Source organism: Erithacus rubecula (genome assembly GCF_903797595.1).
Source record: "Erithacus rubecula genome assembly, chromosome: 3".
NCBI classification, from domain to species: domain Eukaryota; kingdom Metazoa; phylum Chordata; class Aves; order Passeriformes; family Muscicapidae; genus Erithacus; species Erithacus rubecula.
The window spans coordinates 64,391,732-64,418,913 of record NC_136689.1 but is presented as its reverse complement, the minus strand read 5'-3'; positions in this window follow the sequence as shown (position 1 = coordinate 64,418,913).

The following is a 27,182-nucleotide window of genomic DNA, read 5'->3' as shown; positions in this document are numbered from 1 at the left end:
ATCAATAATTCCCTTAATCACGGCAAAGTGTTTTTTCCATATAGATATTGCTTTGAGAATAGAAGTTCGTATGAACAACATCAATCAAGTATCTCACTCAAATGAATAAGTTACAGCCCCACTGGCAGCCACTATTGAAGATTAATGTTGATAAACACCACATTCAACATAAGATGTGACTTCAGAAAACAAACCAATTTGTTGGATTCCCAGACATATGTTTTTTGTAGTCAACCATTGATTACTGACTCAGCTGATTCTGCTGGTCGTTCATCACATGTGCTTATATAAAAGATGAGCTATTCTCTTTCAGGACTTCATCTAACATAAAGCACACTTACTTGTGAAGCAGTACTGTTCCAGCTAAAAGAAGCTACCTTTGAAAGCTGCATGCTGAAGTGGCTCCATTTACATAGCACAGACATGACAGATATATTTTGTGGGGATAAGTATTGTGAGTCAGAGAGGAACTGTTGTGTGTTGAACTGCACTGAAGTTTTGTTCTGGATACCAGGGATCACTCTTCACAGTTTGAAGAGGGTGTTGGTGTTTGTGAGTTTAATTTTTGTTTGTGAAACAATGACAACAAGTGTTAGCAAACAAGAAGGGGAAGATCATGTCTTCAATCCTTTGCCGCATAAGTACAGTGTATTTGCATTCTCTCTACTCTTACCTACAACTTGGTAATTCTGAGAGGTTGGTATAAACATCAGGTTGGTAAGCAAATTAATGCAAAAGACAGGATTCTAAATGGGTGAAATAATTGGATGAGATTTGATTGTAGGAATGGCAGGATAACTTCCTAAACTGTTGTCAAGCCTTCCTTCATTTTGCTTAAACAGATAGGCTTTTGTAAGCATGTCCTGACTTTACAAAGGTACTTGAAGAGGTGAGGCACTCTGTAAGTTTCACACTTGATGTTAGGCACATATTAAGACATGGATGAATTAAACACCATTCCTGTTATGTAAGAAAGATTGGCTTGAGTATATAATTTATTATTACAAGAGCTAGGGAAGTGTCAATTCCAATGTATACTTTATTTTCACATATAAGTTCATGATGCTTATTTGATAAAATTTTATTGGTTTTGTTTTGTTTTTAACAAAAAAAAACCAAAACTCATTGTCTCTGTCTTTTTAAAAGTAATGGCTGCTTCTTAATGCAGTGAGATTTTTCTTGATAATGACACTGCATATAATCCTGAAAGCCTGGGGGTAAAGTCTAACCATTTGAAAAAATGACCCTCTGTACTATTATGAGAGCTAGAAGGCTTTGATGCCCGAATTTTGTTCCTTCCATAGAAAGCAACTAAAAACTTGTTGCTCAGTGTGATAGTTTTGGCTAGGATGGGGTTAGTTTTCTTTAGTGACTAGAATGGGACTGTGTTTTGGATTTATGTTGAAAATGGTGTTAATAATACAGAGATTTATTTTTTTTTTTTTATTGCTCAGCAGTGTTTGCACAGAATCAAGGCCTTTTCAGCTCCTTGTATTGCCACAGAGGTGAGGGGGCTGAAGGGCATGTCCTGTTTTCAGCTGGGATAAAGTCAAATTCTTCTCAGTAGCTGGTTCACTGCTGTGTTTTTGGATGCAGAATGAGAATATACTGATGTTTTGGGTTTTGCTAAGATGTGTTTATCCTAAGTCAAAGACTTCTTTTTTCTTTTCTTTTCTTTTTTTTTTTTTTTTTTTTATTTCATCTCATGCTATGCCAGTAACAAGGTGCATAAAAGAAACAGGGAGGGAGCATAGCTGGGATTCTTGTTCGGAGAGTTCCTTGTGAAGCAGCCCATGAAAATGAGGGGCCTGTAGCTAGAACCACAGAAAAAACTTGCATGTTTTGTACATTTCTGTGTTTCTCAGGATGAAAGGTCGGTTGTGCCATATTTTTTACAAATATTGTGAAAACATGATGACAAGGAGAAAAGGAATCCAGGCAATGAAATATTCTTCAGGAGTTGGTACAGCTGAATATGATAGTTTAGATTCAGCAATTACAGTTTTACAGTGTTGCCAAAGATGAAGGAAACTTTCTTTTCTTATTTCATATCTGGCTACTTGTTTATTATTGGTAAATAATTGATCAAATCCTGGAGGTTTTTTGATTCTGAAACACTTCCAGGTCCTCATTAGGACAAATATTAATCTAAATTCTCCAGAAACAGCAGATAATCTAATTTTGTGCCCAAGTCAACTTTTTTTGGTGCTTTCTATAACCCTCTTCTCTAATCTTCTCACTCCAAGTTCTCAGCAGATATAAATTAATTTGGTGCCCATCACTGGGGTTTCCTCCACATCTGTTACTCTTCTCTGTGGAGTCAGTTGTGCTACCACCTTTACTGGTGAATATAAAATTCCCTGTGTCTGATTTGCATTTGTTTTCAGATTCACCAACACTTGCTGAGGATTGCATGTACTTAACTTCATTGTTAATATACTTCAAATTCATTGTGGTAAGGCTCCTCCTCTCAGCTGACCCCTTGCTGTGTTCATAAGAAGTGAGATACAGCTGTCATGAAACACTGGTTAGCAAAAACAGCTACTCTGCAGGGAGAGACGTGCACTGTGCAATGCAAATTCAATATAAGCATTATTATTTCTCACACCAAGTGTCTCAGAGCTGTTTATGAAAATGCCAGTACAATCAGTGTGTTGAGTTTATAGGGCAACTTCATTCCCATTGTCAATGGTAGAAGCAACAAATCTCTGAAAAAGAGCTTTCAGTTCTGCTTTGGAAGTAACTAAATGCTATAGGTTTATAATATTGCATTAATAAAAGGAAAACAATTCTGTAAGAGAAATGCAAAGGAAGTCAAAGCCCAGCAACCAAAGAGACTTAACAAGGGACTAATAAAGCATCATTAAGCATAATTAAGATAATTTTGAATGTTCATGAAAGAGGATGTAAAATAAGTAGATTGAAGAACATAGTTGCAAGTGCTTTTGTGATTGTGATAAATTTGTTTTAAAATCATAACCAAAGTTGAAATTGATGGAAAATGATTATTAGTTTCTTTAGAGGCATCATGATAAGAAAACATGCCATTCTGAGAACACCAAGAAAAAAATATGTGTAACCTTTATTCTGGAAATAGAATGAAATATTCTGCTTATGTTAACAGCTGCAAAACTGTTCTGCAGGAAGCTAGATGAAGCACAAATTAAGAAAGAGAGAAAGAAATAAATAAGCACTGTGTAGAATAAATGGGATTTCAATCTGAAAAAGATAGTTCTGAAAACAGTAGAAATAACGATACCCGTGTCCACTGGTGTTTAAGACATAACAAAGAAATGGAAACTGGGAAAATGATTTTGTTAAGGTCTGCTAGAATTCCCACAAGGACTGTATGATCTTTGTCAGGATGAAGACCCTGTAAAAGCCATATTCCCTAAACATACAAACTGAGTGTATTGTGAGTCCAAATACAATAGCAGGACTGGTAGCATATTGGAGGCCATCACTTCTTGCATTGAATTTTTTCTTTACAGGAGAGTGGACTCCCAGTAAAATTAACATTTGATTATGTGTTAAAATGTGTTTATCAGTGGATGACTCAAAACCAATAGGAGCTGCCTGTATTCCACTTGATTCCATATGGCCAGTGTTGCCCTGAGAACAACTGCCATTATTTTGGCTACATCAGTGTTAATCAAGTGCTAAGTTCTCTGTTATCTTTCCATGTACAACTGGTCATTCTAGTGCAGAGTGTAAGGAGCTGGGATTTAGATCCCTACAAAATGGCAATGCTACTATTTTTGGAGTCAACACTAATATAATGCCTATGTGAGAAAGAAATCATCAAAAAGTGACCTGGAAGTTTCTAATACCCAGCTGGTTTAAAATAATGCATTCACTACAGTGGTGATGTTATTCCATTTACAGTAGCAGAGAACCTGTACAATGATCTTTGGTTTAAAAGGTAGATTTTCTCAGAGTATATGACAAAATTTTCTATTCTATTTTACTGTATCCTTGGTAATTCTTTGTGTAATATATAGTAAACCTTGTTATTTCTTTGGGATTCTTTGCTTTCAGTGGTATTATGAAAAATTAATAATTGCTTCACTGAACTGCCATCATACTGTCATGACAATAACACAACTGCCATTGATTACTGACATTTTGTACATACTCTTACTCTCACTCCTTTGTACAATACAGGTTTCTGTTGATTTAAACTAAGCCAATTGCAGTACTGACATGGCCTTCTAGGACAGCTCCATCAGTCTCCAACTATAACAACAATAACATCTTTAAATTAGACTGAAGTTTTGCTTTCAAAATAGCTTTTACAGTGAAAGCATCTCTCTGTACTTCACTGCTTGTATGTTTATGACAATCTGACTCTAACTGTGAGAGAAATAATCTAGGTTTAGAGAGCTATTAGTCCCAGATGTACAATTGAATTCTAGTCTTCATTACAGGAAACATGGCAGACTAAAGAAAAGCAGACAAGGTCGGAGCTGTCCAAGGAGCAGTGAGAGGAAAAGGTGATTATCCTGGCAAAAGCCCACAGGTACAGTGCCTTGTTGAGTCATCTGACTGGGGAAAAGCTACATCTTCAAGGAAGGCTGCTGTCCTTTTAGAGGTATTGTGTGGAGGCAAATGCCAGGGAGATTTATGTGCTTCATTCCCTGACCTGTGATAATGCATCATTAGAGCCCTCCGTGTTTTCCACCTTTGTGAACAAAGACTCATAACGGGGACAATTATGAAAAAACAAGAAGAGAAGCCACAGCAGTGGCAGCAGGGGAAGCGTGGCTCAGGCACACAGAACTTCACTCAGAAGTTGAACAGAGATATCCTTTTTTTGCATTGCACCTTCATTTCACTTTAATCTAAGGACTACATCTCTCCCTGCTTATCTATCCAAAGACTCCTTGACAGAATTGGAACATAGCACAAAGCCAAAACACACATCCCCCCACTCCCTCAGTTGTCCTCCTTAGTTAACCCTTCACCTTCTCAGTGGACATTAAAATAAATTTAGAGGCATGACAAACTTATAAGGAGAGCTGAGGTCACTTGTGATCCCCAGTGAGAGCTCTGTTGGGTCCTCTGAAGTGCAATGATAACAGTGCAAACTGCTTCACGGCCCTGCGTACCTTTGCTTTTATCCTGACCCCAGGCAATCTTTTTATTTCGCTTGCTGAAATGCAGGGCTGCTGCTCTAGCTGACTGACTGGGGAATAAGTTTATATGTATTTAACCAAACCAGACTAGCATCCCCTCTTCTCTGGCCATGGATGGATATGGATTCAAGCAGTTGTAATGCTTTTCTGAGAACATTACCAAGACATTTTAATCACGGCTTACTGCACTGGTAGATTAGTACCCAAATGCAATGACCTTCTTTTTGCTGTGGACAAGAACATGCCAGAAAACCAAACTGTACTATTCTTTGTCTTGATCCGATAAATTAGGATTAAATAAACAAGAGAGACAAGTGCGATGTACTTTGAAAATCTGAGTGCACCTGTTCTGTAGTGGAAAATTGGATATTCTTTTTTTCCCCCTCACTTAAAAAATTGCTGCTGCCTGTGTTTGTCTCTTAGGGGATGACACTATAACCAGAATTTATGCGTGGCTTCCTACATATTTTGCAATTGGAGGTTATTAAGAAACAAAACAACAAAGAAAAATTGGTCTTCATTAGGAGGTATTAGAATACATTGGTCTGACTGTCTGTTCCTCTGCTGTGGTGAGGCCTGATTCCAGAAATGTGCACAGGAATGTGTGTTCTATGGGGGCAGAATCATGGAGGAAAGATCTACCTGAAAGCCTTGTAACCATATTTAAGAACAACCATTATCCTGAAGTGCTATGACCAAATGATATATTCTCATGCATTGTGGTTTTGGCTCTTCTAGTAAGGAAAAGTAAATATCAGATACTTCCATATGAAACTACCTGTGACCTGTAACACCTTGTATTAGTCTGTGTGGATACACAGAAAGAAAGGAGTGTCTGATCCTGTGATAGGATATCAGCTTCTCAAGCCAAGAATATCCAGCCCAGTTATTCTCTCAAGTTCGCATTCTTGTGGATACAGAATGAAATATTGGAGTTTATGTTGGAGTTTATGGCTGCACATATCAACAGATATAAAAGTAAACATCTTCCATGTGTTGGAAATAGTAAGAGCAACATCTTCCATCTTTATGTAAAGGTGCAAGTGCATCAGTTATCATTCTCTGCAGGGAGAAGGTGCTGAGTTGGATGTTTTGTCACATTCCACCTGTTTGTAGCTGGTTCCCATCAGCAGCAGTACGCTAAAAATCAAGAGCCTCTCTCTTTATTATTTATCAGGTGAACATCTAGACAGGAGCTGCAATGCAATGCTTACTTTCCATGTTGAGTGGAGTCTATTTCCACATGTGCAAATAACCAGCTGGTGTCAGAGGCAGTGGCATGATCTGCACATGTTCACAGTCAGAATTCAGATAGGGACCACTGTGATCCAAAAGGAAATAACTTTAGATGACAAGCAAAGGAGGAAGCCTCTATCTCTTTGAGTTTTTCTAAATGTTCGTTAGGGTAATTACTCTTAATTGATAATTGATTGCTCTTTGAGTGCTTGTGATGGTGTGGAAAATAAATATTTCAAAGCAAACAAGAAAAACAACCAAGAAACATAAAAAGGTGAGTCAGAACAGATGTTTTGCTTAAGCATGGTTGTATAATATTGGCATAAAAAAGAAAGTGTTTTATTTCTTTTGTGTCCTAAAAGACATGTAATAAAATTAATTTTATTACTACCTGGTGTGTTGCTCAGGTGGTCGGGTAAAAAAGTAAATATATTTTTATGATGGTTATAAACTCTTTTACAAGATCTTAATCATGTATTATCAGAATTGAGATTGTATAGAAGGTTTTGATGCACAAGACCAGAGCAAGGCAAGAAAGATTGCCACTTGTGCAGTTTTGTTCTGTTATTAAATTCCATGCAAGCAGCTCTGCAGGTAAAAAACTGTAGCTGGGTCCAAGAGTATATATTTTATATGATTCATTTGATGAAATGGCAGCTGTAATTCCAGCACTTCATTGTTACATCCTTGACTTATTTAAGTGCTTAAGCGTCAGGCTGAGCTTAAATCCCACTGAGATAACTTGTTGCATAAAGTTAGTCATAGCTAAATCTGTAGCTCCAGTGAATTCCTTAATACTCCTGGCATGTGAGTGTCTGCCAGAGCTCTGCCTATGCAGCCAGAAGCTCCTGTGGAGGGAGTGCCACAAGTTAGTGAGATTTTATAGAGTTGGTCAGGCAAAGCTCCAACAATATTACATGCTATGGCACTAAATACACCAGGACTCTCATTGCTTTTTATCTTCCATTGATAGATCTGTTGGGCAGGTAACAATAAGGGAAAATATCTTAGATGGGATGCTAACTAAGGATGCTGAATTATTGGGAAAGAAGAAGCATTTAAATTATCTGAAGTACATGATGTCCAGTGTTACCAGTCAAGGTTCAAGATCATTCAAGCCTTAGATGAACCTTCCTAGCATGTCAAGTGATTTGGAATTTGTTCCCATTTCCCAAAATTGAGGACTTTGTGAATTCAAAAACTTTGATAGATGGTTATTTTGCTTCTTTCCCAAAATGTCTGCCTTCAGACAATAAGCCATTTTAGCAGCAAATGGCAAAGAAAGATGAAATATTGCATTTCATTATAAGTTAAATAAGTAGTAATCTCTGGTGTCCTTGACCTTCATAATTTTTAAGAATGACAACAATAAATTATAATTACTAATAAAGAGGGATTATCAATAAATAATATAAAAATGCTTTTTTAAACTACATTTCAGCTCTATATCTAGCAGCCCTCTGGAGGTGCAACATTCTTTCTCATTTTATAAATGTGAAAGCCAAAGTGAGATTACAGCTTTGCAGTAAGATTTACTGATATGTTTCTAGATAGAATTACCTTACATAATGAAACCAAGAGAAGTCACTTATGACCAGATCTTGTACGTAGGATATCACAGGAAAAAAATAAGAGATTTGTGATAACAGAAGCCTGAATTTTACAATCAGTAGGTGCATCCTCTTGTAGCAATGCCTTATTCTTCTGTAAATATTGCTGAGGTGCAAAAAGCCAGAGATGTGTGGCTCACCTACTATTGTTCCAAGCAAAGCACTTGCATGACTGAAGCTCCTATGATATCTTTTTTTTTTTTTTTTCATAAACACTGTCTATATTTCACTGCAGTCCTTGGTTTTGATCAGTTTCTTTAAATATACATTCTTTGGGTACACACATATTTTTTTCCTCTCATTTAAACTGCTTTTATTACTGCATTACCTCTTTACGTGGCACAAGAAGAAGATGGCAGGAACAAAATAATACAGGAAAAAAGTGCAAGCACCACAGTGTGCTAGTGATACAGGTGATAGGTGGGAGAGAGAAGTTAAGCTTTTCATTGGACAGTTTCAGGGGTATGCAACGGTTTTAGGATGAAGGTTTATGAAATACATCAGAAAAGTAAGTGGAACCTTACCTGGAGAAGAAGATTTGAATGTCACTAGGTCAGAGGAAGCGACTATTTTATTTGTGAGGAGAGATGGAGTAGGTGGAGACAAGGCAGAGGACAGAAGATTAATGAGAACAGTGACCATTGTGCCAGATGCAGAGGGCTTGCATCACACTCTAATAACCAGTTGCTGTGTTTGTAGTGTCAAACAAAATATTGCTTTTAGGGGTGGATGTTCAAGGTATCCTCTACTGGTGGAACTTTATGTAAGGCAGATTTAACATGTTCACAAATGTCAAACCACACAGAGTGCTGTATACCTGACTAACAATGGGAGGTGTGAGATACTGGGTCAGGAGTAAATTACACTCACTCCTTCAAATCATAGTTGTTGATCCTGTAAATATTACATGCATGGGTAAAACTTGGTGCTCTTTCGAATCCTTATGCTGATGTGTCCATATTTCAGAGCTTTTTAATGTGGAAACAGCTTGGACAAACAGGAAAATATCTTTACCTAATTACTTCATTAAATAATAATGGAATGTAGTTGGTGTCCCAAAATTTGTCATTTGGTTGCAAGATATCCTCCCATAAACCATAAGTTCTCATTCACAGAGGTGAAATCAGTTTTCTGACATTGTATACTAGGATGATAGTGGATTCAGGAATCTGCATTCATTGCTCCAATGGAAATAAAACTGCTCTATGTGGCGCTGAAAAACCTTGCAAAAGACTTTAACTCCTTTAAGTGGTATGAAATCCACCTCATTGTTCATGAAGTTGTAGAATTAAAGAATCATATCCACATAGTCAGGCTTTAGAAAATAATGTTCCAAGAACTCCTCCTGTAAATCTTGACATTAAAGCAGTCTTAGCATTGTCTCGCCACTTGAATCATTTATTTAAGCGGTGATAATAAAAGGTGTCAGCAATTCAGTTGTAAGCTCTCCAAGATTTCTGTGCGCATTGACCTTTAAGTGTTTGCATCTTGGCAGGTGAGCTGTTCCTAACGTCTCCTATGAGATATGGCCAGGGCAAGGGGTCAGGCACGCTAATGATAAAATTACCATTTACCTTTTACCTCACCAGCCTCAGTGCCTGACATTATAAATGTAGGTAACCTTTCACCTGAAGGCCCTCTTTCTTCTGCAGTGCTAGGGATTATGGAGAAATGAATGTGCTCACAGCTGCAGAAGAGGCATAAGTCATGAAAAAAGAAAAAGGGGGGGGCTTTTGGTGATTCTTTCCCTTAAATTTTCTTGTCTCTTTTTTATTTTTTTTTTTTCTAAACCAAAATCATACTTTTGGAAAAAGAATGAAGAGCTTTTACCCTGCTTTATTTTAAGAGATGGTTATCTGGTTATTTCTATTCTAATATTCCTAATCTAGTCAAGATGATTCTGTTCTTTCTTATTAAGATGAAAGCACTATTTATTAATTGATTAATGCAAATGATATCACAGCAGTCAATAAGGTTTATTTCAGGGATAAGTGACCACATTAATGAGAGTGTATGATGATCTTCATTGTTTGCCATAGCCCAAGAGAGTCTACTCATTCACCTTTATATCATGATCCAGATATAAATGTGAGCTTCTCAAATTTTCTGACACGAGTCAATATTCCCCTCCCAAAGGCAGCACCATTCAGTCAGCGGTGATGGGTATGATGAGTGCTTTGGAGGTATCAGTGTGACTCTGAAGGCTGCCAAAGGAGTGCTGATCTCCCACCCACTATGATGTGCCTGAATTGCTCACAGGTAAACACTTAGACAATAGGATGTTGCGGATAGGACAACTGGCATGCCTAGGAGAAATATTAAAGATGGTGTTAGGTGCAGAGCCTGCATTTGGCTGATTCATGAGCAGGTGATTCACATCCTGATTTGAAATACGTATTCTTGCCAGAGCTAAAGCATATGAGGGTGGAAAACATACGAAGAGACAGACACAGAAAATGAGATTCATTTCATTTCACTGATCAAGAGCCAAATGATCACAAGCTTTAGTAGAATTACCTTCCAGAAGAACAGCCCCTTTCTGATAAATGCAGCCATGTAACTGCTTGGGCATAAATCGTGCAAATTGAAGACTATAGCTCAAATATAAATCTTTATATTAAGTTTAGTGAAATTTGGTATTGTGTGAACATTATTCAAGTCTATGAATCTTCAGGCACAAATCTTGTTGCATTTTATTTGTGTTATAAGGATATACATTTTGCAAAAGTTTCCTTCTGTGAATATCAACCTTAATGAAATTGTGCTCTGGGAAGTCTATAAAAATCTCCCTCACATTGGAAAAACCTGAGCAGACCTATTTCTAGTTTTATCTATTCTTGTACACACACAGAGTTGAAGCATCTTATAAATGAAAGGTACAACTTCATTTCTGTGTTAAACTGTCAGAGTAAAAAGATTGATTAGCACATATTGAAAGGATAGTCAGGTTGCACTCTGAAAAAGAAAAAACCCACTGAAGAAATATTGTCCCTTCTAGAAAAGTGTATAGCTCTCCTCTCACATTAGCCTGCCCTGCTTCTGCTGTGAGGGAGTTTGTGAAGTAGTGAAGCAGGACGGAAAGCACAGGAAAAGCCTTCCTCTGGGAAGCTTGTACTCAAATCAAATGTGTTGAAAGGACACAGACAGGGATGTCATTTGGACTGGATAGCCTGACAGAGTTATTTCCAGGCTTATCAGATCATGTTCCACTTGTCTGAATACTCTTGTTTTACTTCTGTGCATCAACACAAACTCAGCCCCCAGCACCAAAGCCAGATTCATTTCCACAGTACAAAGGGATTAACTGTGCTTTTCAGTAGGTTTTCCTCCTGCTACCCCTCTGCCCATCTTTCTCCTGAAACAGATTGCTATTCCTACATTCAAATTCTGTATTTATGGAGGTGTCACTATTTCCCAGTTGTGGCTTAGACCACGGAGCACATGCAGCTCCATACAGATGTGTAGGAACTTTCATGATAGCATGAAAGGTTGCAGAGATTCTACAGGTGTAATAGAAGTTGCTGGTGGTATTTATAAATGGCTTTTATGGGTTGTTATATAGTCCCATCCACCGATCCATTTCTCTGGGACTGGGACTAGTATTCCGTGCTTCTGCAAAGTTCCAAGCACGTGGTATTAAATCTGTTGAGGAGTAAAAAGAATCCTGCCAGTAAAATATTTCTTTCCCCTTCTCTACACTCCAGCACTTTGAAAAACCAGTACAGGCCAGCCTCATGCACCTGGGCAATCAGTTTCTGATTCTGAGTTAGGAAACAGGAGCACTGTGATCACTTGAAGGGCAGGTTCCTGCATTGACAGAGAACACACATTTAGCCCTCACAAAACCTGCAGTGTTTCTCAGCATGGACTAACACGATCTTTGCAATATCATGCCAGTAAAATCCCTCAAATACTGGATTATGCTCTGTCTCATCCCCTTTGTATTCATTGAATATATATGATGTTAGCTGGCTTGAAGGAATCTTTCTTTTGATTTCCCAGGGGATATCCACTGAAGGTTTGATCCTGCAGTACACTGAATACGCTGAGCATTTAAGGAAGCCAGAGGAATTTGAGAATGTAAAGCTATCTGCTGGCTGAGGACAAGAAGAGATGTGTTGCCCTGGTTATGCTGTGCTCAGTGTCATACAAAATATTTCAAATCAAGAAGAAACAGCAGTACTTTAAAATAATAAACAAACAAAAAAGTCTAATAAGAAAAGTACTTCCTGGAGACCTGGAGGGAGAAAGAAATTGTACCAGATACACCACATTCCTGAATCTGCAAGGAGGGTCTGGTTTCATGGCAAGGACAAGGTCAGATCAGTAAACCTTCTATGTTGTCACTACCTGCACCACTAATACTTATTAAGTCCAAGAGGAAACATATTTTGCAGATTGGCTGGAAAGCTAAGGTAATAGGACACATTACAAATACAAATGTTTCCATCTGAGCATATGTTTAGTGATTCTTGAATCTTGCAAAACAACATTAATCGTGTGGCAAAAAGGCAAAAATATGACATACCAGTTTAGGAATGAAAGAAAAAGGACGTGACTTTTTCAGAGAAAGACCTGTGTCAACATATTTCCAAAAATCAATCAATAGTCAAACAAGTCTACTGAAGAATTGAACATTCTTTCAGGGACTGCAAGATGCAATACTCTTTTAAAAAACTCCACCAATTTAATAGAAAATATAGTGTGCTAATATAAAGAATAAGTGGATATGTCTTATTTCAAAAAGAAATTCTGCTTTTCCAGTCAAAATAAAAGTGGTTACAGTGTTGATAGGAAAACTTATTTATAATTTAGCAACACTTTGAAATATATTCAGTTTGAAAAACAAAGCAAGTCAAAGTAGTTTGTGTCCCCAGTATTCAAAGCTTTTTCTGTTCTGAGTAAAGGCTGGAATAGGCATCAGGGAATGACTTTAGTAGGTTCTGGATCTAGTCCTTACACTTAAAGCTACTGTATGACCTTTTGCTTTATACACCACCAAGCAGATGGAAATTGTTAAAAAATTAGTACATAGATTTTTGTTTTTGTAAGTGTCTGCAGTAGAAAGGACTTGTTTAAATGAAAAATGTGTACCTCATGCGTTCACTTTCCAGATTCCTCATAATGGACAAAGTTTAATCAGGGGATGGGTTAAATTGCTTATGTCATGGAATGATGTACGAATACTTCCCCAATGCAAAGTAACTGTGTGTGTGTATTTGTCTGTGTACACAAACATACAGATACATAAATAGGAATGGAGGTAAAATGTACATATATATGAGCATTTGGGAAGGCACAATCTTAGCAGCAACACAATTAATGCAATTAAATGCAATATGCATGAAATTAAATTCCCAGTTAAGATCAAGACCTGGGAAAGAAACCCTGCATGCAGGGCTGGCAATCCTCTGGGGAAAAAGCCAAAAGAGTTGATACTTAAAAGGTTCATTCACTGCTGCTTTCTGCTCTGAAAATGCTGAATGGGAAACTCAGATGCAGCATCTCCAAAAGCTTGCACAGGCAGTGCTCCTGCCTGCCAAGGAGGAATGTGCTTTCATGCAGATCCTGCTCCTTCAAACTGCCTTTCTACAACTGCTAGGAAGAAGGATGTGGAGATTCTGTGACTGTGATGTCTGGGGGCAGAATCCTTTCACTAGACAGGTTAAAATCCTTTTCTTCTAATGAGAAAACCTGTAGAACAGCTGAAATGCCACAGGTTTTTAGTCTTCATAGTTATCTTCTCATACATTTCCACTGAAGAATGCAGTGGGGGCCAGAGCTATCTGTGAGGACATTTCCATTTCTTCCAGCCTGGAAGCTTTCCCATACCTTATTAGATTCATTAATATGTGTTTATAATACTCCAGTTGTACTTTTGATGATTTTAGGATGTGTGAGACTGGAAGGGGATAGGATGAAATTTCTAGTCTAATTTGTTCTGCATAAAAACTGTTCCCATTAATATTTAAGTTCATTCTCTATTTGTGAAGCTACTGGACCAAATCAGCTCATGCCAACAGGCACTGTCTGCTGACAGCTCAAGAAGTTTTGTCAGTTGACACCAGCTAAGAATTTGGCTCCATAGTTTGAGGGAGGGAGGGACAAAGTTTAAATAAGTGTTAGTGTAAGTGTCAGATTGTATTTCCACTTTCATCATATCAAGTCTAGAGTAAGTTAATTTAAACAAGGGATTTTTTTTTTCTATTTTCTTTGGTGGAAAAGAGTTTGTCCCTAAGAATTTATGTCTTCAAAAATCTCAGTGAGGCAGAAAAAAATCCCATTTTAGCCAGTCTCTGAGATGCTAATGAAACCAGAGCAACCCACTGCTATGTAAACTACCTCACTTAATGAATTTACACACACATGTGTATGTGTATATGTGTATGCATACACACAAACACACAGTTTAACTGAAAAAATAAACCAACCCTAAGCAAAAGAAAAATCCTCAGGACTAGATACAGTACTCTTTAAGTACAGAGCTGTTTAAAATATCAATCTCCTTATTGTAATTTGATGTGTGAAATTCAGGCACGCATTTACAATTCAGATCCTATTCCTTAGGGATTCCCATTTAGGGCCTGTTCATATGATTTATTTAGTGCCTTTCTTCACTTACTTACGCTTGAGATCGTTAGGTATAATGCACATATATGCACAGGGATAAAATGTTTATCATCATTACTTCAATGAAGTCATTTGCCATCCTTGACACCCTCTAATGTCCCAAGTGCTTCAACCCACTGGCTCATTTGCCCAGCTTTGCTCTCTCTTCGCTTTTTCATCTCAAATTCTCAATGTGTTCCTTTCATCAATTACAGATGTTTAGCTGGTAGCAGGAGGGAAGACAGCAGAATAATTATCCAAATACAACAAAAGAAGGTCCCCTTTGTGATTCAGGAGGGACATGGATGGGGGAGGGGGAGCAGAGAAATCAGGAGTGTGGATTTCATGCTTCTTTGAAAACATTAATGATGTCTAATGGAAACCAAAGAACCCACTGGAAGTTATCATGGTCTCAAATTTGCATCCCACAGAGCTAACCTGAGGGCTAGGTCCCACCTGAGTGTCCTCTTTCTGCTCTGCCTCTCATTGCCCCACATTGCCAGCATTTCACCAGCTCTGATGGTTGCAGTCAGGAACCACTTTGAATGTACACTTTTGGATCTATTTTTCAAAAACACAGGATCCAAATCACTGTGCCCTGACTACATTCAGCTAATTGGCCCTTGCTTTCGATGACATCCGTGGTGTGGGGATGAACAAATTGAAGATGAAAGGGTGGGCAGGGGTGGGGGCAGGGGGAGGTTAGCATGGCCTGGGGCACAGTGTCTTGCACAACTGGGGAGAGGCAAGAGAGTGTGGGGTCCCCAGGTGGCTGCGTGCAAGGTGACTTTTTCACTTTGAAAGAAGATTGGTCTCACATTTCTCTGCCTCCCTGGTACAAGCACCAGCTGTAACGTGGTATTTCTCCATGATCTGAAGGCAGGAATATACACAATGCCTTGCAGAGTCTAATGCTGGGGAGACAGATCCTAAAGATGCTTATGCTCAAGAAAATGAATGTTTTTAGCAGTGCTTCAGAGCTCAGTCAAATTGTGCTTCCCAGTGTGTGCTACAGTTGGGACAAATTAAAACAGAAACTTCTCATGTCGACCACAAAACCAACACAGAATAAAAAGCAATCATTTTGAAACAGAATCAAGCAATTCAAGATGGAAATTAACAACTATTTGTCTACTTATTTTTCCCAGTAAATCCATGCTGGGCTTTGATCATATAATCAAGCATAAATATTTTCCCCACTCAAAATTCAATCAATTACCAGAAAGAAACAATTACCAGAAAGAAAACTCAGGGTTTCCAAATTCTGCTTGACACTTTAAAGTGCACCAATAAACAAATAGCCAATCATAGCAAAAGTTTTATTTCAATTTCAGTTCACACCTCCTCCTTTCCCTAAATATGAAGGGCTTTGCCATGCACTTAGGTGATGGATCTGACATAATCATGGAAACACAGAGAGATTGCATGTGGTCTTCATAGGAGACTCAGCAGCAGTGGTTGTCTTTGATTACAAAAGGAAATTCTGCCCTTGAACATATCTACTGCATCAGCTGGTAGAGGCAAATGTTCTACCAGGGAATTCCCAATCCCTTCTTCCATAGCTATAAGGAAAGAAGTGAAAGATGAACTACTGGTACTGAAATAAAGGCTAAAATCTATACTTTTACAGAAAACTAAATGTTCTTGACTTGCCTTTTTTTAAAGGGCCTGTATATAACCTGGGATACTTGCCATCTACTCCATTTTAAAGTATGTAAGATAAAGGTCATATCTAGTGACCAGAGTCCCCAAGGGCTTCCCCAACCTTTTTGTCTCCAGAACATTTGAAGGTAATAAGTTCTACTGTTTAAAGAGTTTCAGTATATGAAAAGCAAATAATGACTTTTCTGGATCTTTGATAGAGATTTATCATTTTTATTACCTAAAAGTGAAAAGACTGCAGTTTTCCTTATCCATTTTTCATGCCACATCTTAGCACTTCAGAACCAAAGTAGAAGAGCCAGTTTTTCACAGCTCCTTCTCGGAATTTTATGTTGGGATCTTTTTCTGCTTTTCAGAAATGGTCACTTCCAGGTTAAGAAACATTCAACATTCATTCATTCTTCCTGCTAAGTGGTTTGATTTATTTTCTTCTCCTTTCAGGGCCTTCAGGTGGAGATTAGAAAGACTGTGCTTGAAGATTATGAAAGAGATAACAGAGTTTATCACAGCTACTTTGACCCTTGCAGAGTCTGAAGCATAGTTGGAACCAAAGCCTTAGCAAGTGATGGGTTTATAACTTTTTTTTTCCTGATCTAGCTATAAAAACAGTGCATTGTGTCACAGAAATGTATTATAAAGCTATGGAGAAAAAGCAGAAAGTAAATTCTTCCAAAGGGAAAATGAATCAACTTTCTTTCCAGGGGAATGGGGAGCAATGTAAAATCATACAGGCAGAATATTTATCTATGGCAGTTATTTTTTTTAATACTTTTAAAAGGAATGCTTGGAGTGATTTAAGCACTTATCTTTATGTTCAGCATGAAATTTGCTATCCTGTACTACCTGTCAGGAGTAGCAAACACCAAATAAATAAAGATGTTTCTTCAAAAACCATTCAGAATTCTATTCATGTCCTGGAAAAAAAGGGGATTTACAAATGTTGGTCTGCTTTGGTTTTTGCATAATGCAAAATTTCCATACTGCAGCATTTCTATATTTTCAAACTGGGACTTACAATTCATGGCACCTGATCTATATCTTTTACTCTCTTGAATGCTTTTTCAAAAACAGGTAGCATGTGTCCAGTGTACTGAAATCATACAAGACCATGACTCACATTTCCTCCATGTCAAACCCAGCTCTTCAGGGTGAAATGTGCAAAGTAAATAAGAGGCAGAGCAGCAGTTGTTTAAGGTGATAGAAGAAAAGTTCTTTAAACAGTCTCTTGTTTAAAAGCTAGGATGCTCCATTTATTTTTCCTGAGTGGCTTCATTCTATCCTGTTGGTGTTTACCTGATACAGTGTCCCTGAAAACATAGGTGTTCTGGATGGTATACATAGCATTACCTTTAATTATTGGCTTTGCCAGCAACTGTGACATTAATTTATCTACCTAATTTATGTAACCAGGGCCAGCTTTAGACACAAGCACAAGCAATGTTTGAGGAGGCTGCTAAAATGAGGAGCAGGTTCCTCCTTGCAATGGTGGTTATTAGGCAAAGCCAGAGTCTGCTGTCCTGCTGTCTTGGGCTTCAGCTGAGTCATGGGAGAGCTGGCAGAGCACAGAGAAGTACTGATGGAGGTGGTGGCATTGCTGGTTCCATCACTGTTTTTCTTCACAGAGCAGCAGGCAAGGCTTTCTTTGTGCCTGAGGTCCTGTCCTGGCTGTGATCTTGCTCCATGGACCTTTCCTTCCCAGAGCAGAAATTTTATGCCCCAGACTCTTCTCTCTTGAAGGAACATAATTTATTTCCACCACTGCTGCTGTGGGCATCTTGAACTAGGTCTGCTAACTCAATTTCATACAAGATGTTCCACACCTTAAAAATTTTGCATTCCAAACAGAGGAAGTTAAATAGTTAGAAACTCCAGACATACCATCGTAGAACAGCTTTCCGCACTCCACATTGTCGGTGTATTTTGCACTGTCTTAACATCACATTTAGAAAGTGACAGAATATTTTCCTTCCAAAAATATCCCTCCTCTATGGTCAGGGAAATCTGCCTCTGTGGTATTCAGAAGTTAGAGAAATAAAACTTTTCTCTTCTGACACGCCAAAAGAATAAATGCAGCCTTGCAGGGCTCCTGGCTGAATCAGGATGTTAATGAGTAGGGAAACAGCAGTGAAGATGATGGCTAACCAATCAATAATGACTGAATTACAGTTTAAAAACTGGATGTGTTAGATAGTTATTAACAGTATAATTATTCATAAATGTGCCTAATTATTCATAATTATTCAGAAACCTTATTACTTCCCTGATTGTCATAAGTGATCTCCGAGGCCAATTATTATTTGATTATGGCCACAGGACTCTATGTTGGTATTACTTCTTTTGTCCTAGAAAATTATGGAGAAAGCTGGTGAAGTGAAACTGGTGGAGGACTGTCTGCATTGAGTAGTCCTTTAAGAACCAGAAGCCTGTGATTTGAAAGCCTCTGTTGTGTTTCCTCTTAGCTCTTTCTTCAGGTTTCCTTGATTCCTTTATTACAGAAGCTGCTGCTGCCTAATTAGGGTTTTCTTGTTGTAATTGCAGCATTTGATATCTTAATAGTGTTACAGTGAGTGTGAGGGAGGAAGGGGGAAGGGGGCAGAGGGACTATCAATGCACGTGTTTGTGGAGAAACCGAAAGCTCCCCAGGCTGTATGACTGAGCCAGAAAGGCCCAGGAGCCAAATCCCAGCTAGCTCAGATATCTTGTAACTCAGCAGGGAGCTCTGTCAGATGCAGCTAGGGTGGTTTCTAGCCCCTGACAATATGAATGACAGTGCCTGTCCTTTTAAACAAACAGCCAAGCTTGATTAGCTATTGCCACAAAAACAGGTGAGAAAATTGCATTTTACATTTGCTTACATTCACAGGAATGTAAACTCAAACCTAACTGCAAGCTTGGTTAAGTCCTGAACCAGATGTGTCCAGGGTGTTGATGCAATCAGACCTCATCATCAGAAAATCTGGGATTTTTGTCAGAAGACTCTTCGCTAATCAAACAGGACCTCAGCTCCTTTCCACTCTCTTTCCTCCCCTGAAAACATTAGAGCCATTATATTGTGGGGCGGCATTAGTCATGTTAAATTAGCATATAGATGAGTTCTGGGGGTAGGAAGGAGGGGGAGATAGGTTATGATAACCTGATGCTGTAATGCAGAAATCTTTTGGCTTATATACTGGGCCCCACAGTGCCCTGAGCTTGTTGCATAGGGGAAATGCAGTTTCCCAACAGGGTTGCAACCAGCCTCTATTGTGTGATTTTACTGACAGTGTTCAATGAGAAAACACACACCCAAGCACTGAAGAATCATGAAACAAGTTCCACATGATCATCCAATTGTCTTAAAAATCCTGAGATTCAAAACCCCGTATGTTGGATCTTTGTTGGTTTTTTTGCTTGTCTTTTGCTTTTTATCTTACTGGATAAGAAGGGCTGGTAATCCCTTTGCACTGACAGTCAAGATTCCAGCACAACTTGACACAGAAGGACAGAACGCTTACCAAACTCTTTGATAAGATCTGCCAGAATGGAAGTCAGGAATCTTATTTTGCCACAGTTCAGGCTCTGTTGTATTACAGCATCCAAGTCTCAGTGAGTCAGAATAGGATGTAACTTCAGATTTTGCAAATGGGATGGTGTATTTTTTAATTTTGCAATATGTATATAAATCCCACTCCTCTCCTGTTCACCTGATGTTACTGCAGCTAAGGTTGCTGCAGGTATCATTGCAATGACAACTCAGTCTAGGCCCAGAAATGCAAAGTTAAACTAGATGCTGAAACCACTAAGTATATCTGATCTGAGATTAAAAATGAAGTTCACATATGTAAACAGTCTTTCTTGAATTTTTTTGACTGCTGAGTCAAAGTGTGCTATTTATTTTTTGTCAATGCAGAGAAGGGGAAGAAAGTGTGAAAAAACATTAAATTCACATTTTATACTACAGCATAATTGCTAAGGCAGAGAAGAATATCTCACATACTTTTTCAATCATGGCTGCATCTTTCTGACTTGTAACACAAGCTTTAGCTATCTTCTGCCTCTCTGATTCTCAGTGAAGTTTATTTCACTGTATGCTAAAGGATAGAACTTTGATTGTTCTTAACTTACATAGGATGACAGCTCAATTTTGCTAAATCCCGAGCCTGAAAAATTAAGAAGATACTTCCTTTCCATGAATCTGAAAACCCAAGGCTGCTTTGCCTCGAAGCACAGCAAACAGCCATGATGTACTCTATTAAGCAAAGTTAAGCAAAGCTCTAAACAAACCCTCTCAGGCACCATGAGCTACAACCCTACTTCAGAAGAAAAACCCAAAAAACCACAAGACAAAATGGTTGCAAGCATGTGTGTTATTTGCTCCCCCTCCCTTTGTGGCTTCAAAGGGTGAAAATGGAAGAATGTGACTGCAGAGCATAATGGGTCAACACTGCAGCTCTGATCGCTGGAGCATACACTCTAAATTTCACGCTACATTAGGTAGATTTTTAAACCTAATCTGCTGCTACGACTGTTTTATTGGTAATTCTATGAAGGTACAGATTTCTTGACAACAAGGGAGACATAAGAGAGGTACTTGGTAATCCACAACTTTGTGACACCCCAATGACCCAGCAGTCCAGCACATTTAGTGCACCTTGGCTCAAGGGAGTGCACCATAACAAGCCTCCTTTCAGCTCTCATTTCCCTCTGTTGTGACAGTGAAGGACATTCATTTAACCAATTACTATTTTTTCCTTTGTGTCTGCATAACTCCAATGTATTGATCTAGTAAGGGTATATTCTGTGCTGAAAGCTTTACAGATTGGCATAGTTTTAAAATCAGCTCCTGTATTCAGCCAAGCACCATTTGAGAGATAGAGAAGGCTTTGGCTTACTCTGCCTCAAAGCTGTTAAAATGCTGTGCGACAGTACCACTCACTCTTTGTTTTTCTAATTTAAATTTATCCAGTTTAAAGTTTGGCTGGAGTTATGCAATTGCTGAGCAAGGGAGCCATGGTTACTTTTCCTGTGCATGGCTCCACTAGTGTTTCAGTATTCCACTAAAAACAGAGCAGCAGCAACAAAAACAACTGGAGTTGGAGAAAATACTTTAATACTAGGTGTGCATCTCTGCCATGATAGATGCACTTCTGGTCACCTGTGCATGGTGAGTAAGCTTTGCTGCTGAAAACTACAGGACTGGAGATTTTGGGTGCCACAAGAGTCAGCTGGAAGTTTGGCAGGTGGCTTCAGGGTCAAACAAGATATTAGACATCTAAAGAGAAGACATTTTAGTCTTCATGACTATCTCTTCAGCTAAATCAAGGCTCAAACCTACCCACAGGATTTAATTTATCTTTGAGAAGTGAAGCAGTGATCCTTTCTAGTAGAACTGGGAATGGCTGGATTGAACCCCCCTTCAGCAGACTTTCCACACAATCTTTAACATGTTCAGAAAACCTCTTTCTGTTCTATGCTCATTGTAACCCCAGCTGTACCATTAGCATAATTCTTATGGACAAACTTTAATTTACAGTGTTTTTTCTTTCTATTTTTTATTGCAATAATTGTTTTACAGATGTATTACAAATAATCAGTTTGTACACTACAAACTATAGCACAAAGGCCCAGATTGAATAGTCAGGCTCTAATTCAGTCTTAAGGCTGAGAGGTTTGCTACCATACCCAAACCCTTAAGCAATATTCTTCAGTGTGGGACATTAGCAGGATCCCTCAATTGAATTACAGCATTGTATTCCATCTGGGACTCGGTATTGTAGTGTACTTAACATTGTACTACATAGGGAGGCATGAGAGTAATGGAATTTTACAGTAATAAGATTTTTTTTATTAAATGAGAAGTAGGCATATAAGATCCTCAACTATGTAGCATTGGTGGAGTTAGAAATAAAGACCCTGTAAAACACACCTGAAAAATAAGCTTTTTTTAGAAAAAGTTATAAACACTGTAATATGCTGTTAATATACAATAAAAACCTTAGAACATGAAGGCTTTCTCAAAATGTCAAATTTACTATGCTGTTTTATGTGGATTTTCATCATGATAATTACAACATATTGGTAAGTGATTTTTGAAATGAAGTGTGTGCCATCCTCCCAGTTCAGTAAAGCATTTTGGCAAAGGTTTCAATTAATTCTTATAAGTGCTAAGCTCCAGTATGTGTGCATGTTTCAGATACTTTATATCAGATATACTATATATGAAATGTATATATAAAATAGTTATAAGATACTGTAAAGATTTTTCTGAAATCAATGCTGAAAGTTATTTTTATTTTTCATTCTGCTTAAAAAAAATCCATATACCAGAACAGCATTGACAAACAAGTAAAGCAAGTGCTAACATCAGTTCAAAATCTGCTGCTTCACTTCACTGGCTTGAGTAATATCATATCAAGTAGTTAGAAAGAAACAAACTAGAAAAGCTCCAATTTTTAAAGGAAGACAAGAAGACATAAAAACCAGGCAGACACAACAGAAATAATTCCATATCATATATTTTTCTTTTAAATTAATATTTCATGATTGGTTAACCAGTGGTCTGTTATCTTCCTAATAAAGGAAAGATATTATAACCAATAAAAGATATTTATTGCCACATTTTATGTTTTAATCAAGGGCAAACCCCTCAACATATTCTTTTTTAATTCCTTGACATGGTGAATGGTTAAGTAGAAAAAATATCTTTTTATGTTAAAAAGAAAATGTTGTGCACTGATTAGTTAGTTAACACAGCGTCTTTTGGAAGTGCAATAAATCTGGGGAATAAGAAAGAAATACAGATAAAAATCTGCAAGCTATAGTGTATTACTTAAATTCTGAATTTGCTGTGCTAATATCAGTTTTGTCATTGGCTTCAGGGGCCAGAGTTTTCCTCTTAGCCTTCACTGTAGAGATGGGAAGTGTTATGGGAACTCAGAAACCCCTGGGGAAGTGTGGGGACTTGAGGTTTCCAAAAACACAGGCTGTTGAATATGCAAATACAAGCAAAATGGGCTATATTGATCCAAATAAAATCTTAATGAGACCTTGATATGCAGCATTAGATATTTCTAAGGGAGGTATTTCCAAATATTGGTGGATAATAATTAGGCAAAATGAAGTAAGCAGGCAATTCAGTCAGTTCATAGTTTAATTTGAATCCTTCTCTAAGCAAAAATAAGTAATGTGTCTTAAATGTCTGTTATTTAATTTCACCCCTTCAGTGTTGCCATCTTCCTGGCTACTGTTCAACTAACCAGATTTCAGAAGTTTCTCAAAACACAGAAATTTTAACCCTGAGACATAGACAAGGTGTATCTATTTTACTATGTTGCTGTTGTTGCTGCTGATGCTACTGATGCTACTCTTGCTGTTGCTGTCAGTCATTAAATGAGTACGTATTTCTGAAAGCAATAAATCCACTTTGACTCAAGTTTTGGCAAAAGTATTTGGAATTTCTTGGCCCCTGTTTCACAGGAGTCAAGAGCTCTGACTGGTTCTTGATCAGGACAGGGTTTCTGATCTTCCATGAGGGATTTAATTGAGAAGGAATTAGGTATTGCTCTCAGTTTACAGCTCTTCATGGGTTTAAGATCTAAAATACCACGACAGCCTAAAGGATGCAACAAAGTTGAGTATCAGGTTGAAAGAGAAAATATGAGGGATGTGATACCAGAACCTTTCTTTTGTCCTGAGGAAGATGAAGAGTAAAAGTTTGCAAATCTTGCTGTCCAAAAATGTTAATGTTTCCTCCTTCCATGTAATGGCCTAAGTAGGCACCCTTGCTCAGCCAAGGGAATGATGCAAAGCTGCACCTCAGGGTTAACCACAAACCACTGAAGAATGGTGACTGTGCAGAGCCTTACATGTTCTGTTCTGCAGCCACAGCCACAGGGCAACTTCTGGAGGAAGGAAGGATGGCACGTGTGGCAAAAGGCAGCTACATTTATCAGCTGGTCTGTCAGAGTCCCTAGGCAGAGCACAGTGAAGCCAGCAGCCAGCTCAAGAACAAAGATTTTATCCACTATTAGCTTGGATAAGACAGAGTGGGTAATTCTGGCTGGTATATAGAGGTGTATCCCCTTGTATTTGTTACTGCTTTCTTAGAGTCTTTGCTCAGAGTATACCTTCTTAAAAAAAACCCCAAACCCCAAACAAACCCAAAAAACCACCTCAGGTTTGGTCCTATCAAAAATGGGCAGAAAATATGCACCTGATCCTATATAAAAATTTTTGTATGATCCAGTTTCCCAGTTAGTGATACAGTGGGAAAATGACAAGATCTATTGTACCACAAATCTTTCTTATATACATCTGCATTTACAATATGCAAGTTTAATTCCTTAAGAATTTTTATCAAATGTTAAACTCTCCTGTTGTTTCAGGGGCTTTATTGCTCTCCCACAATAAAGATTTAAAATCTCGTGGATTATTATCTCATTTAATAGATTCTAGAATTAAAACAACAATGATAAAAGGGAAAAAAAATCATTAGGACCAACTCAAAGTCAAATTAAACTGAGTTGTACTGCTGAGAAAGTGGAAGAACTTGTTTCCTTTTTTGGTCACACTTCTGTTATTCTTCCAGATATAAGAAGTGTAGAAAGAGTTACTAAATTATTTGCAGCTGTTTTAATAAATGGACTACAGCAGCCCAATACCACATAACCAACTACAACTGCACATACTGATATGCATCTATTGCATATACTGATCATATCTGAAAAGTGCTTATAACATCCATTAATTATTTATTAACCTTTATAAACCACTTAACAGTGGAATGCTAATATCGGGTGCAATCTTGTGGGAACCAGGGATAATTTTTCCCAGCAGATAAATAGTATTTTCAGCCTGATCATTTGATAATATTGTATGTTGAGAACAAAAGCATAGAGACAATCCATGTAGTTTTGAACATTCCAGGATAAAAATTCCCAGCTTAATGCATGCCTTAGTCATAGCTTCATTTAAGGATATAGCTCGGGGAGAGTGGCCATTTTGTAGTTAGATGAGCTGCAGTAGAATTCAAAATCTTATTCATATGAGTCCTTTTATCAAAACAATACTTCTTTTCCCACATGTTGTCATGTTTCTAGGACTCTGAATATTCAATACAAAGCTCCATTTTCTCTGAAAAATCTTTCATTGACAAAGGTGTCCCTCTTTTTTTATTTCTCTATCTGGGGATTTTTGAACTGCTTTGCTCTGACATCTGAAGTACAGGGGTGTTAGCAGATATCACTGTTTGTGAGAAAGTAGGAAGTGCAGTAGAAAACTGAAATTCATTATTTTCTTCTTAAAGATATATCTTGCTTTTACTTATTTGCAGTAGCAGGGCTGAAAGTAAAAAAACATTTTTCCAACATTTATTTTCCTCTCCTCTCCTCTCCTCTCCTCTCCTCTCCTCTCCTCTCCTCTCCTCTCCTCTCCTCTCCTCTCCTCTCCTCTCCTCTCCTCTCCTCTCCTCTCCTCTCCTCTCCTCTCCTCTCCTCTCCTCTCCTCTCCTCTCCTCTCCTCTCCTCTCCTCTCCTCTCCTCTCCTCTCCTCTCCTCTCCTCTCCTCTCCTCTCCTCCTCCTCTCCTCTCCTCTCCTCTCCTCCCTCTCCTCTCCTCTCCTCTCCTCATCCTCTCCTCCTCCTCTCCTCTCCTCTCCTCATCCTCTCCTCTCCCTCTCCTCTCCTCTCCTCCCCTCCCCTCCCCTCTCCTCTCCTCTCCTCTCCTCTCCTCTCCTCTCCTCTCCTCTCCTCTCCTCTCCTCTCCTCTCCTTCTCTCAAGACCTACAGTTTTGTGATCAGGCCCATAATTGACCTTGAGAGGCAACTAATTTTAAAGGTGTCATCCATAACTGTTTTTTAAATACTACCTATAGTGATTTTAATTCAAGCAGAAATTCATTCTGAAGAAGAAGGAGCACATATGATATACTCAGTACTTGCTTTTTCATTCAAGCCTGGTGCAGGCAATCTGTGCAGGACTGACAGCATCCTTGTTATCATCTAAAGGACAGTCCTCAGCAGTCAATCAAAAGCCCAAGGTTGAAGGAAGCTGACATAATGCCCATCAAAGTCTTCTCATTAAAACTGATTTCAGATTGTAGGTTGACTCTCCTTGACCAAAATGACTCCGTGGATATTCATGTAGTGTGTAAGGCATTGCTCAGACAGTTGGTGGCCCCAGTAGCAAATTGTACAACATTCTGTATGGCCAGGGGGTCAGATGAATTCTGGGGTCTTCCTTGCATGTCCACTGAGGCCAAAGTGTTTGGTCTTCAGTTGTTTCTGTTTTATAAATGGGGGTGATATTTAAATACCTTGGAGATTTCATGGGTAAGGATGACCTCTACAACATCTGACTGCTTCTCAGGTTACAAATTTTCACTGCTACAATCTCTCCTGCTACACATATTTTTCTTCTTCCTGTCTTTTTTCCTGATGTCATTCTCACCTCTTTCAAAAATAATCCTACATCCTTGATGTCAGGGTGTCTTGCCACTGAGGCTTTCCTGGACTCTACTACAAAGCAATGCAAAATATGTTTTTTTTTAATACATCACATTTGCTTCCATATTTTAGTACAATTAATCCGTCAACTCTTTCTGGTTATGCATTTTTGGTTTATAATACAAAAAGCAATGCATTGGTACTTTTTTTTTCTTCTCTTCTTATTTTGCAGAGTTGCTTTTCCTAAGATTGACTCAATTATTATTTTGAAAAACAAAGCAGCTTTATTTTGGTTTTTTTTTTTGGAGAGAGGAGACAAAAATAGTAGAACTACAGTAATCCTACAATGTACAGAAAGGACCTAAAGTACCCCGAGATTCTGAACATCAGTGTATTTCCCTTGCTGGTTACATTACAAGTTTGTGTTAATAAAGCTGCAGTTCATTTTTTGAAGTGATATTTTCCAATCTCAAACTAGAGAATTTGCTTAAATTAGGCAACTTTTGTGCC